The sequence below is a fragment of the Pan paniscus genome, chromosome 3 (genome assembly GCF_029289425.2).
Source record: "Pan paniscus chromosome 3, NHGRI_mPanPan1-v2.0_pri, whole genome shotgun sequence".
Classification (NCBI taxonomy): domain Eukaryota; kingdom Metazoa; phylum Chordata; class Mammalia; order Primates; family Hominidae; genus Pan; species Pan paniscus.
The window spans coordinates 185893810-185909984 of NC_073252.2; positions in this window are offsets into that span (position 1 = coordinate 185893810).

The following is a 16175-nucleotide window of genomic DNA, read 5'->3' on the forward strand; positions in this document are numbered from 1 at the left end:
AGCATGGGAACAATATTAGAATGAAGGTACCTCCATGGATTGGTGAAAATTGTAGTGAGATTTTGGTCAATATTCAACATTTGACAGTAACCTTATTATAAGAATAATTCTAGTATATTCAGTTTTCTTGTTTGGTGAGATGTGCTGAAGCGTAACCTCACTGATGGAGACAAAGTGAGAAATAGTAGTGATTTGGAGTAGAATTAACAGAAGTGTGTATTACTGATCCTGGGCTTATTAAACGGTCTGTTACAGCCAATGCAGTATCTCCTGTAAGATGTGCTGATAAGAGTAGAGTAATACTGTGACCATTCATTCGCAAATGGTAGGACCAAAGTTCTCTCTCTTTTTTTTTAAATGGAGTTTCGCTCATGTTGCTGAGGCTGGAGTGGAGTGGAGCGATCTCAGCTCACTGCAACCTCCGCCTCCTGGGTTCAAGCGATTCTGCTGCCTCAGCCTCCCTAGTAGCTGGGACTACAGGCAAGTGCAACCACGCCTGGTTAGTTTTTGTATTTTTAGTAGAGACGGGGTTTCACCATGTTGGTTAGGCTTGTCTCGAACTCCTGACCTCAAGTGATCCACCTGCCTCGGCCTCCCAAAGTTCTGGGATTACAGGTGCGAGCCACCGGGGCTGCCCTGGACCAACGTTCTTCTAACAGGACGAATATGCTTAACTCGCATGAAACTAGACTGCAGTCTGCTCTAAAGGTGTGCCTCCTTCTTTGGCGAATTTATAAGGAAGTCCCCACAGCCCTCAGGACAGAGACTGAACAAGGGACGTGACTGCTGTGAATACTCCCAGCCAAAGGCCATCAGGACACCCGGAGTTGAACAAGGTAACAAGGAGACCATCCTGTGGGGACCCATGGCACGTCTCAGGAAGAGGGTGACAGCACGGGCTGGCGCTGGGGTTTGAGCTTATGCTAGGTGATTTTGAGTGAGTCATCAATGAGACATGGTTTTTCTCTGGTGCTGAGAGCAAGCAGTGGAGATTCTGTGATAAAACGTTGTAATAATTTTTATCTAGGAGGCAGGAGGAACACAGGAGGGCTTAAGCTGTAATCCACACAGAGGCAGTTGTTCACGTTAGCGGAAGAATGGGATGTTCGGGCAGTATTATGGTTTGCACAGTCTTCTTGTTTTTTTTTTTTGAGATGGAGTTTTGCTCTTGTTGCCAAGGCTGGAGTGCAGTGGCGCGATCTCGGCTCACTGCAACCTCTGCCTCCTGGGTTCAAGCGACTCTCTTGCCTCAGCCCCCTAAGTAGCTGGGATTATAGGCATGCGCCACCACGCCTGGCTAATTTTGTATTTTTAGTAGAGACGGGGTTTCTCCATGTTGGTCAGCCTGTTCTCGAACTCCCAACCTCAGGTCATCTGCGCACCTCGGCCTCCTAAAGTGCTGGGATTACAGGCGTGAGCCACCGCGCCCGCCCAGTGTTCTTGTTTTATTCTGTGCTCAGACATCTTTATGGAGTGGTCTTGTTTTTGTCTCCCTCCATCACAGTCACAGAGTGACCCTGTTGATGCTATGCTCTGTGAAATTGTTTACTTTCACCAGAACACCTGGCCCAGCTGTGAGCGTCAGGCCAGCTCCTATCAAACGAATGGCAGGAGCTGCTCTTTTTCTTTTGTGTTTTTCCTGCCCTCACCACATGGCCTATTTCCTTCCAGTCCAGTAGAAATGGGCAGTGACTGGCCCAATAGTAGGAGCCCTTAGCCACTGACATCTGGAACAGGCTTAAGGCTGGTGAGTCTGCAACACTCAGCAAGGAGGTAGTCTGCCAAATAGCAGGAAAAAAGGGGAGAAATGGAGGGATTGAACAGGGAGATTAGAGAGAAAGAGAAGGGTGGAAAGGGAGACAGTGGGAGAGAGGGAGACAGAGGGAGAGAGGGAGACAGAGGGAGAGAGGGAGACAGAGGCAGAGAGAGGGCCCATGGAGACACGCTCCTTTCCAAGTCTATAAGCTTCCTTCCTTTGTTTGCAAGAAAATGTAAATTATATGGGACTTACACGTAGGAATGCTCTTTTGAAATCCACCTATTCTATTCGTGCGTAATTTTGTACACTTCTCTTGGAGTTTGGTATATGATTGGCCACCCAGCAATGCAGGAGGTGCTTAAGGGACGGAAAGCGCCTCTTTTTTTTTTGAGACAGAGTCTTGCTGTGTCTCCCAGGCTGGATGGCACAATCTTGGCTTACTGCAACCTCCGTCTCCCTGGTTCAAGTGATTCTCCTTCCTCACCCTCTTGAGTACCTGGGATTACAAGCATGCGTCACCATGCCTGACTAATTTTGTATTTTTAGTAGAGGCCGGGTTTCTCCATGTTGGTCAGGCTGGTCTCAAACTCCTGACCTCAGATGATCCGTCCGCCTTGGTCTCCCAAAGTGCTGGGATTACAGGCGTGAGCCACCACTCCCGGCTGGAAAGCACCTCTTAAACCTGAATTGGGCCGGGCACAGTGGCTCACGCCTGTAATCCCAGCACTTTGGGAGGCCGAGGCGGGCGGATTGCCTGAGGTCAGGAGTTTGAGACCAGCCTGGCCAACACAGCAAAACCCTGTCTAAACTAAAAATACAAAAAATTATCCGGGCGTGGCGGAGGACGCCTGTAGTCGCAGCTACTCGGGAGGCTGAAGCAGGAGAATGGCGGGAACCCGGGAGGCGGAGCTTGCAGTGAGCCGAGATCACGCCCCTGCACTCCAGCCTGGGCGACAGAGCAAGACTCCTTCTTGGGGGGCGGGGAAAAAAAAAAAAGGAGATGGGGGCAGGAATAGGCATTATGCCGGGAGCAGAAGGGAATGCTCCCTGTAGTTCAGAAAACAAAACCAAACAAAACACACTCCAACACAAAAAGATGACTTGAGGGCAGTCAGGATCGAAAAGTTGAGAATTTTTCACAATGTTTTGTATCCTGCTGGACTGTGTTTCCTGAGAGAATGATAATGAAGTTTTCAATAGAGGGCTTAGAAATACAAAAATTGTTTCTTGAATACAAATATGTTTAGTAAGTTGCCTTAAATATATTCATGTATTTAAACTTTATTTTCTGTATCTCAATTTGGTCACCCCAAAATTAGGTTTAGAGTAATTTTTTGAGATATGCTGTAGTGAAGTGAGGAGAAAATTCGTTTGGTGCTGCCGAAGAGCTATCCCAACGCAGAGCTTTGCAATGAGACTGGAATTCCATGCAGGAAGGGATTCTCCAGCCAAAAGGGGTTTAGAATATGCCTCCTCCTAGCTCCCATCATTGCTGCAAATCTATAGGAATACTGATCACACAGAGAGAAAAGAACTAACTGGTAGTGTCGCCACAGACTAGAGAGTTTGGATGAGAAAAGGCGGGCACTGTAGGGTGCATAGCACCGTGGAAGGAAACACTCAGTGATACGATAATGACAGAAAGAATAGGCTTGAAGCAAATATATATGCAAACACTGAAATTTGCAGGGGTTAGAAATTGCCCTGAAGGAAGAGGTGGACAACTCTGCCAGACACTGTCTGGGAAGATCAGTGCGGAATACACGGCCAGGATCCAGCCAGTCAGAACTGACTCCCCCATCAATCACATCTTTGCAGAAAAATCTACACCAGAGCTTACTAGATTCCTAGGTTAGTGAAAAAGATTTTTTCTTTTTTTGGTAACATTGCAAAGTAAACATTATATCATGTTCATTATACATAAGTAATGATTTCAGCTATTGTTTGAAATCCATGGTCAACATCAAAAAGCCTGTAGGTTCTGTTTTCTAAAAATGATAGGACAAGCTAAGAAACCCTACCCCCATCCCCTTATGCAATCTTGAGGAATCATGCTCAGAATAAATTAGATGAAACACTTAGATGTATTAGATATGAGTCATTTCTGCTTCTCAGGTTGAGAAAGTTTTTTGCATTTAAACTGTGAGACCAAGCTGAAGACAAAAACTATCTAAATATATCTTAATATTATGAAAACTACTATTGATATGACAGGATCAACCTAGGATCAACATGCTCAGAACATTTATTTTAAATTTCATATAACTTTCTTATTTGTAATATATCGGGCAGGTGAATGGTTCAAAATTCAGGTACAATAACACATACAATGAGAAGTAAATATTTGACTTTTTTTTGGTACTATTGAGAGGTAACAATGTGCTGGCGGCCCTCGCTGGCTCTCCGTGCCTCCTCGGCCTCAGCATCCGCTCTGGCCACACTTGAGGAGCCCTTCAGCCCGCCGCTGCACTGTGGGAGCCCCTTTCTGGGATGGCCTAGACCGGAGCTGGTTCCCTCTGCTTACTGGGAGGTGTGGAGGGAGAGGCGAGGGCGAGAACCGGGGCTGCCCGCGGTGCCCGTGGGCCAGTGAGGGCTCAGCGGGCCCTGCATTCAGAGCAGCTGGCAGGCGCCGCCTGCCCCGGGCAGTGAGGGGCTTAGCACCCGGGCCGGCAGCTGCAGAGGGTGCGCCGGGTACCCCAGCACTGCCGGCCCGCCCAGGCTGCACTCCAATTCTTGCCGGGCCTCAGCTGCCTCCCCGCAGGGCAGGGTTCAGGCCCTACAGCCTGCCATGCCTGAGTTTCCCCTCTGCTGCTGGCTCCCGCGTGGCCCGAGCCTGCCCTACGAGCGCCGTCCCCTGCTCCATGGCGCCCAGTCCCATCGACTGCCTAAGGGCTGAGGAGTGCAGGCGGGCAGCATGGGACTCATGGGCAGCTCCGCCCGCTGCCTCGTCACGTGACCCACTAGGCAAAGTCAGTCAGGCTCCTGAGTCAGGTGGGGACTTGGAGAATTTTATGTCTGGCTGGAGGATTATCTATGCGCTAATCAGCACTCTGTGTCTAGCTTCAGGTTCGTGGGTGCACCAATCAGCACTCTGCATCTAGCTAATCTGGTGGGGACTTGGAGAACTTTTATGTCTAGCTAGAGGATTCTAAATGCACCAATCAACACTCTGTGTCTAGCTCAGGGATTGTAAATGCACCAATCAGCACCCTGTCAAAATGGACCAATCAGCTTTCTGTAAAATGGACCAATCAGCTCTCTGTAAATTGGACCAATCAACTCTGTAAAATGGGCCAATCAGCAGGATGTGGGAGGGGTAGGATAAGGGAATAAAAGCAGGCTGCCTGAGCCAGCAATCCCAATCCACTGGTGTTGCCTTTCACGGTTTGGAAACTGTGTAGTTTCAGTCTTTGCAGTAACTCATGGTGGTGTTAAACTGTTGGGGTCTGTACTACGTTTATCAGCTATAACACTCACTGCTAAGGTCTGCAGTTTCCCTTCTGTTGCCAGCGGGATCACGAGTCCACAGGGAGGAATGAACAACTCCAGACGCGTGGCCTTAAGAGCTGTACCACTCACCGTGAAGCTTTGTGGCTTCACTCCTGAATCCAGCGCGTCCACGAACCCACCAGAAAGTAGAAACTGCGAAACCGTTCAAACATCAGAAGGAACAAACTGGACACGTTCTTCTTAAGAAGTGTAACACTGACTGTGAGGGTCTGTGGCTTCATGCTTGAAGTCAGTGAGACCAGGAACCCACCAATTACAGGCACAGTAGGATGAGCCAATAACCCCAACACTTCCCCGCAATAAAACAGGACACAAATGAGGCCAGTAACAAAGATAGTTTGAGTCCAGGGCAGTGCGAGAAGGCACTAGATATGCTGGGACTCATCGTTGCTTTGGACCAGGGACAGGATTTGGGTACGAAGTTTCTGCTGCCCTTGTGGTGGGGAGTTGGGTTGGGCATCACTTTCATACAGCGAGAGGAAACGGTGGTGTCATCTATGTTAGCACTGGCTGCAGTGGAGCTTAAAAAACATCTTGTTGCAAGCTCTCACGTGGGTTCAAGTCTGAATTTCCACTGCTACGTGGTCTGAAAGCTGCAAGCAGCAATTTACATTTAAAGCACATGGAGTCCATACTATCCCCAGGTACTTCAGAGGAGCAAACATCAATACTCTCTCGAAGAATAAGTCTTCAAACAAGGCCTCCAAGCACCCCACAGGGTTAGTGGCACCAACTTTTAACTAATATAACTAGTAAGGAGAAGCCAAGGGTACATATGAAGAAGTTGTTTATGAGCATTTGCCAACAAAAAAAGACCTGCAAAGATGTCAGATACTGTAAGGACAGAATACAGAATATAAAATGGGTATTCTTAATATGTTTCAATGAGTAAAGGCAGAAATAAGGTGAAGAGTCAGGATGAAGGGATCACCGAAGATAAGCAGTCACATTTGGGCAAAACTAGAAATGTAAACTATAATAACTGAAGTAAAAAGAAAACTCAATGGAAGGGTTAAAAAATTGCTGGAGATGAGAGAACAATTAGTAAACTCAGTTATTCAAAAATTATACTATTACACAAAGAGATCAATACATTAAAAATAGAAAAGTTTAAGAGACAAGTAGAAAATCCACCATACATATAATCAGAATTTAAGAGGCAGATTGTTGAAAAAAAAATGCAAGGAATAAAATTTTTTTTTTTTTTTTTTTTTTTGAGACGGTCTCACCCTGCTGCCCAGGCTGGAGTGCAGTGGTGTGATCTCAGCTCACTGCAAACTGTGCCTCCCAGGTTCAAGCGATTCTCCTGCCTCAGCCTCCTGAGTAGCTAGGATTACAGGCACACGCCACCACGCCCAGCTAATTTTTGTATTTTTAGTAGAGACAGGATTTCACCATATTGTCCAGGCTGGGCTCGATCTCCTGCCTCGGCATCCCGAAGTGCTGGGATTACAGGCGGGAGCCACTGCACCTGGCCAAAATATTTCAAGAAGTAATGACTAACAGTGTTTCTGGAATGAATGAAAGACCCAAATCCATCGTGTGTCTTTCATTCCATTTGATTTCTCATTTGGTTTTTCTTTTTGCAGCTGGGAAGTTTCAGGGTTATTGGCTCATAATAGTACCAAATCATGACAGATCCAAAGAAAGACAAATAAGAGCCAGTCAATATTAGGACGTATTAACAGTGCAACAGCAGAACAACATAAACAATAAGGGATCGTGAAAGAAGAGACACTTTGCCACTGGGCATGGTAAATAAGCATATATAAAGATGATGTCAACATCTTGTATCACCAAGTATTACAAATTTTTAAAAAAGGAAATAGCACTACACACCTATTAAAAAGGGGAGCAGGCGGGGTGTGGTGGCTCATGCCTGTAGTCCTAGCACTTTGGGAGGCCGAGGCCGGCAGGTCACTTGAGGTCGGGAGTTCGAGACCAGCCTGCCCGACATGGAGAAACCCCGTCTCTACTAAAAATACAAAAGTATTCGGGCGTGGTGGCAGGCACCTGTAATACCAGCTACTTGAGAGGCTGAGTCAGGAGAATCGCTTGAACCCGGGAGGCGGAGGTTGTGGTGAGCCGAGATTGCGCCACTGCACTGCAGCCTGGGCAACAAGAGCCAAACTCCGTCTCAAAAAAAAAAAAAAAAAAAGAAAAAAAAAAGGGTGAGCATCCCAAACACCAATGCTGGCAAGAATGTGTAGCAATAGGAACTCTGATTCATTGTGCTGGGAGTGGATGTACTCATAAAATGGTACTGATACCATGGAAGGCAGTTCGGTGGTTTCCTACAAAACTAAACATTCTTTTACTACATAGTCCAGCCATTATGCTCCTTGGTATTTACCCAAATGAACACATCAATGTTTATAGTAGCCTTATTTGTAACTGCCAAAGCTTAGAAGCAACTAAGATGTTGTTCCTTAGGTTAAAAAAGAAAAGAAACTGTGGCACCTCCAGATAATAGGATATTATTTAGTGCTAAAAATAAATAAGCTACCAAGTGACAACACCACATGGAGGAATGTTAACTGCGTATAAATGACAAAAACAAAAACCAATCCGAAAAGGTGATGCACTGCATGATTCCAGTCATGTGATGCTTTGGAAAAGGCAAAACTATGGAAATGGTAAAAAGGTCAGTGGTTGCCAGAGGTTAAGGGTAAAGAGAGATGATTAGGTGGAGAACAGAAGATTTTTAGGATAGTGAAACCATTTTGTCTGATAATATAATGGTGGATATGTGTGATTATATATTTGTTAAAAACCATGGAATGTACAACCCTAAGAGAGAACCCTAATATAAACCATGAAATTTGAATAATAATGATGTATCATTGCAGGTCTGTAGATTTGTCAAATATGCACCACTTTCGTGGGGGATGGTAGTAGTGGGTTAGGTTGTGTGTGTATAGGGACCAAGGGTATATGAGAACTCTCTGTACTTTCTGATCAATTTTGGTGTGAAGCTAAAACTGGTCTAAAAAATAAAGTTTATTAAATTACAAAAATCTAACAGGGTTAAAAGGAAATGGGAAAATTAATTTAAAAATGTATATGGGCCAGGCGCGGTGGCTCATGCCTGTAATCCTAGCACTTTGGGAAGCTGACATGGGCGAATCATGAGGTGAAGAGATCGAGATCATCCTGGCCAACATGGTGAAACCCTGTCTCTACTAAAAATGCAAAAATTAGCCAGGCGTGCTGCAAGGTGCCTGTAGTCCCAGCTACTCGGGAGGCTGAGGCAGGAGAATCGCTTGAACCCGGGAGGCAGAGGTTGCAGTGAGCCGAGATCGCACCACCGCACTCCAGCCTGGGTGACAGAATGAAACTCCATCTTAGAAAAAAAAAAGAAAGAAAAAACATGTATATGGCAGCGTAAATATCAAGAACAAATGGGAGAAACTCTTCAAGTGGAATGAGGTGGGAACATATCCTTCCTCAGACATCAAGACGCATTATAGTCCATAGACTATAAGACAGTGGCACTAGCACAACAATAGACCAACAGAGAAAAGAAATTTGATAGATTGTCTGGAAATAACACAATGAAAGTGTGGAGGTTTGATAAGTGGTGAAATTATCCTGTATGTGAATGGGGATAATATGCACTAGTCCATTGAATTAATCTTTTCTCTCTGACTATTTCTCCCTCCCGCTTTCTTTCTCTGTGTGTGTGTGTGCATATATGAGTGTGTGTGCATGCATGTTTGATGGGGACAGGAGGCAGGGAAACGCTGGGTAGAAGAAGGTGGTTCTTCAGCAAAGGCCCCACCTTCAAGCCTGGAAACTGTGGCTCTAATGAAAACAGTTATCTCTGTTTTCCCGTCCAAATGTTGCTTTATTCAAAACCACCCCGGCCCATCACCGTCATGCCCCGCCCCCCCGACCCCGCATCCTGTACTCATAAAACCCCCAAACCCCAGGTTCAATGAGCAGGAGGGCGGCACAGCAGCAGAGCAGCAGAGCGGCAGAGTGGAGGAGAGAAGAGAAGTGTCTGAACGTGGGGAGGAGTTTGGCTGGGGGCGGTCATAGAAGAGATTTGCCATGAGATGGCTGAACTCCAGGGGAAGATCATCTTCCCACTCCATCCCCTCTCCACCTCCCCATCCCACTGAGAGCCACCTCCACCTCTCAATGAAATCCCTGCATTCACCATTCTTCAAGTCCATGTGACCTGATTCTTCCTGGAAGCTAGACAGGAATTCAGGACCCATTGGGTACAGGAACGAAAAAGACTGTCACGTTGACTCTTCACTGAGCTGTTAAACACTTCAGCTTTCCCTGGGTGGCAGGGCTAAAGGACATTGTAATACCCCTAGCCACTGCTAGGGGGTCAGAGCCCAAATGTGCTCACCCCAGCTCACCTGTGTGCTCTCCCTCCCTTAAAGGGTTTGAACACGCAGCAGCCGAATAAATGAGCCACGTGCCATCACATGTTCCGTGAGGGGGTCAGAGAACTCTCCTGTTTCATGTTGACAGATGTTGTAAGCATTAATGGTTTTAAATGCAAAAGGAAAACTCAGAAATGTTAAAGGCAGTATAGAATAATTTCATTATGGCCTTTGAATAGGAAAGTATTTCTGAAACAGCATATAAGATGTACAAGCCACAAAAACATCTTGATAAATTTGACTACATTAAAATTAAAAACTTCTTTTTATCAAAAGATACAATAAAAAAAGCAAAAATGTGATACACATGCAGGGAAAATAATTTTTTTCTTTTTTTTTTTTTGTGATGGAGTTTTGCTCTTGTTGCCCACGCTGGAGTACAATGGTATGATCTCAGCTCACCGCAACCTCCCCGTCCTGGGTTCAAGCGATTCTCCAGCCTCAGCCTCCCGAGTAACGGGGATTACAGGCATGCGCCACCACACCCAGCTAATTTTGTATTTTTAGTAGAGACAAGGTTTCTCCATGTTGGTCAGGCTGGTCTCGAACTCCTGACCTCAGGTGATCCACCCGCCTCGGCCTCCCAAAGTGCTGGGATTACAGGCAAAAGCCACCATGCCTGGCCTAATTTTTTAAAATACATGAAATTAATGAAGCATTATGATCCAGAATATATAAAAGTATAATATATCAGTAAATCAACAAAAATGGGGAAAAAATGTGAAAAAATTTCACAGTAGAGGAAATAACCTGTTAGAAAAATCTGTAAAAGGTACTAACAAGTACTTTACAGAACAGAAATATAAGTGGCCAGTAGATATATATAAAAAGATTCTCAATTCGTAATAATCAGTAAAAGGCAATTTAATATTTAATGAAATCTCATGATACACCTAATACATAGGTAAATACGACCAGGATATAGAACAAGGATATCCCTGGGGCAGTTGCTAAGAGTGTGAATTGGTGCAATGACTTTCGAAATCAATTTGGCATTATCTTGTAAACTGAATGTGAGTATGCCCAATTCTAGTATGTGCTGTAGGAAAAATGTCTGCCCCTTTGCACAAGGAGTCATACAAAATAATGCTTCTAGGAGCATTGTTAATAATAGCAAAAAACAAGAACAAAACCTTGCAAGGAACCAAATGTCTATTGGGTCTATTTGTGGGAAAATGGATAAAGAAATTGAGGTTTATTCATGAATTGGACACTACATAATGGTGAAAATGAATAAACTTGAATTACACATGTCAGGGTGATCAAAACTCAGAAAGTTAATACATTGAGGAAGCAAGTTGTGGAAAGACACGCAGCATGATACTGTATTATAAATTCAAAGCCAAGCAGACTAGGCAGTGTGTCAACAGCTGTGCAACACGTATGTGAATGGAACTCTTGGAGAAAACCCAGGGCCAGGGATAAAGTAACAGAAGCGAACAGGAGCTTCAGAGATAACAGTGACGTTCCATGTCTTAGTGTGGGTGAAGGGGTCAATGGCGTTTGTTTCATGAAAATCTATCTCTATCTGCTATCTGTCTGTCTGTCTATCTATCTATCTATCTATCATCTATCTTCTATCTAATCTTATCTATCCATCCTATCTACAGATGTATATGTTTGTGTGTATATAAATATACATCTGTCACAAACATTCTCTTATGTGTATCAAATATTTTCATAATAAAAACATTTACAAAATCTCCTACTCTTTCTAGTCCTGTTATTCCATAGTTTCCCCTTCTGTGTCTTGTTTTGTAAACTTAATGTGTGGGCCGGGTGCAGTGGCTCACGCCTATATTCCCAGCACTTTGGGAGGCTGAAGCGGGTGGATCACCTGAGGTCAGGAGTTCGAGAGCAGCCTGGTCCAACATGGTGAAACCCTGTCTCTACTAAAAATACAAAAATTAGCTGGGTGTGGTGGTGGGTGCCTGTAATCCCAGCTACTCAGGAGGCTGAGGCAGGAGAATCACTTGAACTTGGGAGGCTGAGGTTGCAGTGAGCTGAGGTGGTGCCACTGCACTCCAGCCTGGGGGACAAAGTGAGACTCCATCTCAAACAAAAATAAAAAAAGAAAATAAAAAAATAAACTTAATGTGTGGATGTTGTTCCTTCCCAGTATACATTATTTTCCTCCAGCTTTATTTAGGTATAATTGATAAATTAAAATTATATATATTCAAGTAATACAATATGGTAATATGAGATATGTTTACATTGTGAAATGACCACAGTCAAGTTATTTAACAATCATCATCACACATAGTTACCTCTGTGTGTGTGTGTGTGTGTGTATTGTGTGTATGTGGTTAGGACACCTAAGATCTACTGTCTCAGACAATTTCAAGTATTCACTGCCTCCTTGTATATATGGATGCAGTGTATACTTGAAATTGTCTAAGAGAGTAGAAGCTTTTTATCTTCTGTCTTTCTTTTTCTTATTTTTGAGACGGAGTCTCTCTCTGTTGCCCAGGCTGAAGTGCAGTGGTGTGATCTCGGCTCACTGCAACCTCCGCCTCCCAGGTTCATGCCATTCTCCTGCCTTAGCCTCCGAGTAGCTGGGACTCAACGCCCGGCTAATTTTTTGTATTTTTAGTAGAGACGGGGTTTCACTGTGTTAGCCAGGATGGTCTCTATCTCCTGACCTCTTGATCCGGACCCTTCTGCTGTTAAAGCTTGAAACTTGTATTCATTTTATCTGAGTTAGGTCCTCAGGAAAGAACCTTCAGGCCTCTCAAAAAAAAGTGTCGAAGAACTCAAACTCACCAGATCATATGCCTTCTTGTTTTCTTACACATTGTTATATTTATTTCCTGCTGTATAAATCCCTAGTTGTAGTCAGTCAGGGAGAGGATTTGAGACTGAGCTCCCATCTCCTTGGCTGCAGCATCCCATTAAAAACTTCTTCCTTCACTTTGGGAGGCCGAGGCGGGCGGATCACGAGGTCAGGAGATCGAGACCATCCTGGCTAACACGGTGAAACCCCGTCTCTACTAAAAATACAAAAAAAATTAGCCGGGCGTGGTAGCAGGCACCTGTAGTCCCAGCTACTCGGGAGGCTGAGGCAGGAGAATGGCGTGAACCCAGGAGGCGGAGCTTGCAGTGAGCCGAGATCGCGCCACTGCACTCCAGCCTGGGCGACAGAGCGAGACTCCGTCTCAAAAAAAAAAAAAAAAAAAAAAAAAAAAACTTCTTCCTTGGCAGTACTTGTTGATTGGCTTTCTGTGCAGTGAGAACAGGACCTAGACCAAACCCCTGGTGTTTTGGCAACAAAATGATGTGTAAAATCTCTATGCAGATAGCTATAAACATTGCTCAGAGAAAGAAATACTGCACAATTTATGTAGGTTTTTTTTTTTTAGATGGAGTCTTGCTCTGTCGCCCAGGCTGGAGTACATTGGTGAAATCTCAGCTCACTGCAACCCCTTTCTCCCAGGTTCAAGCAATTCTCCTGTCTCAGCCACCCAAGTAGCTGGGATTACAGGCTCCCACTATCATGCCTGGCTAATTTTTGTATTTTTAGTACAGATGGGGTTTTACCATGTTGGCCAGGCTGATCTTGAACTCCTGACCTCAAGTGACCCCCCCACCTTGGCCTCCCAAAGTGCTGAGATTACAGGTGTGAGCCACCTCCCCCAGCCAGGTCTTTCTTAATTAATTCAAGGTGGACTATATATCCAAATGTAATTGCTAAAACTATAAAGCTTTTCAAAGAAAACATAGGAGAATATCTTTGTTACCTTTTAGTAGGCAAAGATTGCTTACACAGAACTTGGGAAGCGCGCACACACACACACACACAAACCCAGATAAATTAGACTTATTTGGCATGTAATTATTTACTTTGAATCATAGTACATTTATGTACTGTAACGGAAAAGGGTCTATTGTCTATTCCTGAGGCACTAACTTCCCTTTCTTATGGACGTTTAAGTCTGCAAGTGAATTTTGTATTTTTCAAAAGCTATTTTAAACCTTTATGTTTTTCCACACTAACCCTACCTTTAACCCACTTTCCTCTGTTAATTTTTTTCACTTAATGTATCCTAGTGATTGTTCATATTACTACATAAAATTTCTTTCTTTTCTTTTCTTTTCTTCTTCTTTTTTTTTTTTTTTTTGTTGAGACAGGGTCTCTCCGTCACCCAGGCTGAAGTGCAGGATCTTGGCTCACCACAACCTCCACCTTCCAGTTCAAGCCATCCTCTTATCTCAGCCTCCTAAGTAGCTGGGACTACAGGTGTGCACAACCACGTCGAGCTAATTTTTTGTATTTTTGGTAGAGACAGGGTTTTGCTATGTTGCCCAGGCTGGTCTTGAACTCCTGACTTCAAGCGAGCTGCCCGCCTCAGCCTCCCGAAGTGAGCCACTGCGCCTGGTCTAGTACATAAAATTTCTTTCTTTGTTATTTTTAATTTTTTCAAAGTTGTAAATGTACATATTTCAAAGCCTCAAATGGTTCTATAAGGATTAATATGTAAAACTGTAGTACCATATTTGGCCGGGCATGGTGGCTTACGCCTGTAATCCCAGCACTTTGGGAGGCTGAGGCAGGTGGATCGTGAGGTCAAGAGATTGAGACCAGCCTGGCCAACATGGTGAAACCCCGTCTCTACTAAAAATACAAAACATTAGCCAGGTGTGGTGGTGGGCGCCTGTAATCTCAGCTACTTGGGAGGCTGAGGCAGGAGAACTGCTTGAACCCGGGAGGCAGAGGTTGCAGTGAACTGAGATTGCACCATTGCACTCTAGCCTGGGCAAAAAGAGAGAAACTCTGTCTTAAAAAAAAAAATTAAATTGTACTATATTCATCTCCTAGTTCTTATTCTTCAGAGACAATAATTAAGCTCACATAGCTTTTCTTTTGGTATTTAATGTAATCGCATGATTTTAACGACTATACTGCTAGTTCTGTATTTTGTTGTTGTTATTGAGTCCTAAGCTTAACTACTGACTTCTCACTAGATCAAATTTATTTTATTTCATCACATTTCACATACATTTACACATTTTCATGTACGATTCTACCAATTTACTTATATTTGTTAGATAAGTATTCAATATTTGTATTATGACTATATAAGCATGATTTACACTACAGATATGTAGAATATGGACTTTAACTCTCCCAAAAGAGGGCTGCTAATAATTTCTCCCATCTTTGTATGTGTAAAGTCTATTCTTTCCCACATGAATCTGGACTGATCTTGTGACTAGCTTTTTCTCAGTAGAATGTGGCAGCTCTAAGCCTTGTCCCTCAGAGTCATGGCAACTTCCATGTTCTGTCTTTGGGAGACTTATGACAGCTTGTAAGAAGTCTGACTATTATCCTGGACAGAGAAGCCCAGTCAGTCCCCAGCCATGCTAGCTACCACTTCAGCCAGGGCACCAGACAATATGAGTGGAGTGGGGTTTTGATGGAGAGCTTTTTCGTGATTCACATTCCTCCTTTTTTTTTTTCTTTTTTTCTTGGACTAAGGAATTCTTTTTTGGATTGAAAGTCTAAAATCCTTGTAACTTTCATATTTTATTTTGTACTTCTTAGAATCATGCTCTACTTTTTGGGAGATCTAAATTTTAATTTTTAATTAATTTCTTGGTTAAGTTTTTAATTACAGACCTCATATTTTTCTCTTATTCTCCAAAATAATTCTCCTCCTCCTCCTTATCCTTCTAGACCTATTTTTCTTTCAGGGATGCCATATATCCTCTTATTTCTCTGTGGACATTAGTGACTATTTTACAGAGTTTTGGCTTCCTGCATAGTCTCAATTTTCTCCAAGTTACTTATTATTGTTTTTTTGTTCTATTCTATTTTTAAGGTGAGAGGCTATCTTCAGTTGCCTAGAGACACATGGTTGTCTGCTCATATTTAAGATTGGGGTATTAGTGGCTGGGCGCAGTGGCTCACGCCTGTAATCTCAGCACTTTGGGAGGCTGAGGGAGGTGGATCACCTGAGGTAAAGAGATTGACACCATCCTGGCCAACATAGTGAAACCCTTTCTCTACTACAAATGCAAAAATTAGCCGGGCCTGATGGCGCACCTGTAGTCCCAGCTACTTGGGGAGGCTGAGGCAGGAGAATCGCTTGAACCTGGGAGGCAGAAGTTGCAGTGAGCCAAGATTGCACTATTGCACTCCAGCCTGGCGACAGAGCAAGACTCCATTCCCCCCATCCCCCCTAAAAAAAAAAGACTGGGGTATTAGCAAATTGATTGGGCAAGGCTTAAGCCTAGCCCCATTGCAGAGAGATTTAGTTGGGCTGACTTGTTGGAGCCTCACTATGCCAGTCTCTAAATTTTCTTCCTTGGATAGGTCAGATTTCTCAGAGAAGTAGCTTCTGGTCTGCTTGGAGGACAAGATCCTGGATATCAGGCAGGCATTCTGCATATCAGGTGGGGGAAGAAGGCTGGATATGTGAAATTCTGTATGTGAGCAAAGTCCAGTGTGATCCCTTTCTGTTAATGTGGCATCGCAGGTCTTGTCTGGTGATCCTCTGATCTAC